Genomic DNA, 2,442 nt, shown 5'->3' with positions numbered 1-2,442 from the left:
CCAGGGGGCACCAACCCCACACCAGAATACGGAAGCAATCCCCGGCAAGTCTCACAGACAAATGCAAGAAAGAGCCACCTTGAAATTTCACCAAATACAACCTGGCACTTGGAATGAGCAATTTCTAAAACTTAATACAACCCAATAGACTTTTGGCACTGGATTGTGAGCTGAGCAGAAAGCAAGGCGATTTTCTAATCCATTCCTTAAGTGCTCTCCCTGCTTGACAGAAAAGAGATGCATCATTCCTGGGCGCACCAGGTCGGTGCCTGCCTCCCCCCCCCCACAGCTCCTCCCTGGCCCTCTGAGATTTTAATCAAGCATCATCCCTGCAGATTGTCCACCAGCGTGGTGTAGTAGTTAAGAGCAGTGGTTTGGAGCAGTGGACTCTAATCTGGAGAACCAGGTTTGATTCCCCTCTCCTCCACATGAGTGGCGGAAGCTAATCTGGTGAACTGGGTTGGTTTCCCCACTCCTACATTTTTGTGCTACCTTTTGTATAAGTCACTATACGCGGCTTTGCCCATATTCAACCCAGATTTCACGAAACCCATTTTGAAACATGATAAGCACGACTTATGACCCTCCTTACTGCAGGACTCAGACTGCAATATTAGAAGAAAAAAGAAGGGAATGAAACCCAACCTAGAAAACAGAAGCTGGGTACCCAAGATTTGGTGGGTGGGATAAATAAAATATATGGATAATGAAAATATATTGTTGAAGGCTTTCACGGTCAGAGTTCATCAGTTCTTGTAGGTTATCAGGGCTGTGTGACTGTGATCTTGGTATTTTCTTTCCTGACGTTTCGCCAGCAGCTGTGGCCGGCATCTTCAGAGGAGTAACACTGTCCTTCAGTGTTACTCCTCTGAAGATGCCTGCCACAGCTACTGGCGAAACGTCAGGAAAGAAAATACCAAGACCACGGTCATACAGCCCGGATAACCTACAATAACTAATGAAAATATAATTTATTTAAAGCGCTATGTCAAGATAAAAAAATTATTTAAAAAGCGTTAAAACAGCACAATAGCATTTCCTAAGGTTGCTATCTACAACCACTTGCCAGACACGTTTCGGCCTTCCTCAATGGTCAATTGAAACCCATGTAAAACATACACATATTTACAGATATATATATATATATATACATATACAGACAATATATATCAGACCAGGCATGTATATAGGTTGTATAATATATTACCAATTATACAAACATCTGGTAAGATTGTCTCAAGTTGTTATGCTGGGCTGTCTCCCACATAAAATCCGTGCAATTATCAACCTGGTAAAACAATGACTTATGACCCTCCTTAACGCAGGACTCAGACTGCATCAGAGAAGGCCCTGGGACACCAAAACATGAGAAGTAGAAGCCTCTTGTGGGATCAGATGGGGGGGGGAAGCCACCCGCGGTTGTGGATCCCTGTGCTGACAATGAGGGAGACACCCCACCGACCCCACGAGGACCCTGCATTCTCTGTCAATGGCCTCCACAGAAAACTCCCTGCCAACATCCTTGGATGCCGGCCACTTCTTCTCAGAAACCCCCTCCCTTCTTGGCAGCCACCCTGATCCACGGCACCATTTCCAGAAGCTGTAGCTTGAGTCAGGAGACTTATCAGCATCCCTGCAGCATAAGCCTTAGAGCCAGAACTCGGCCTTTTTGTACAGCAGCTGTTCCTCTCCAGGAAGGGTGCGGTGGGGGGGGATGCAAGAAGACCTCAGGAGGCTCAAGTCACCCCAAATTCTCACCGAGATGACACAGCCCGTGCCTGAACTGTAACGCTTCAGTTCACCCAGAGGTTCCCTCGATCAAACGCTCCTCCACATAAAAGAAGCTCAACACATGAACACATGAAGCTGCCTTATACTGAATCAGACCCTCCTGGGTCCATCAAAGTCAGTCTTGTCTACTCAGACCGGCAGCGGCTCTCCGGGGTCTCAGGCAGATAAAGGTCTTTCACATCACCTGCTTGCCTCCTCCCTTTAACTGGAGATGCCAGGGATTGAACCTGGGATCTTCTGCATGTCAAGCAGATGCTCTGCCACTGAGCCACAGCCCCTTCCTTTCAGGTGGGAAACAGCCGTGTCTGGGAGAAGGCCTTAACAGAGTTCTGGCACATATATAGGGGCGTACTGGTACAAAGGAAGCATTGGGTGAGCCCCCAGAATCTCCAGAAACTGGCACTGCCAGACATGACAGATTTGCTCTCTCGCCGGGTGGGTGAGGCCTTGTGCTCCTGGCCCCAATCAGCCAGCACCTTGTGCGCTGTCCTTGGTGCTGAAACCCTGCCGTCTTCTCACCGGAACTGTTCAACCCCACAGTTGAAGGAGAAGGAGTTGGTTTTTACACCCTGCTTTTCTCTACCTTTAAAGACTCTCAAACCGGCTTACAATTGCTTTCCTTTTCTCTCCTCACAACAGACACCTTGTGAG

The 2,442-nt window shown here is 47.9% G+C and overlaps 1 non-coding gene across 1 annotated transcript; it reads right to left on the bottom strand.

Annotated features, from left to right (window-relative positions):
- Positions 1–1,997: 1,997 nt before the first annotated feature.
- TRNAV-GAC (transfer RNA valine (anticodon GAC)) lies at positions 1,998–2,069 on the bottom strand. Its single transcript has one exon. It is a non-coding gene; the product is annotated as a tRNA-Val (tRNA).
- Between the last annotated feature and the right edge of the window lie 373 nt (positions 2,070–2,442).

The sequence above is a fragment of the Euleptes europaea genome, chromosome 16, assembly GCF_029931775.1.
Source record: "Euleptes europaea isolate rEulEur1 chromosome 16, rEulEur1.hap1, whole genome shotgun sequence".
NCBI lineage: Eukaryota > Metazoa > Chordata > Lepidosauria > Squamata > Sphaerodactylidae > Euleptes > Euleptes europaea.
Note: the sequence above shows the minus strand (reverse complement) of the source record. Positions and strands in the feature narration are given on the sequence as shown.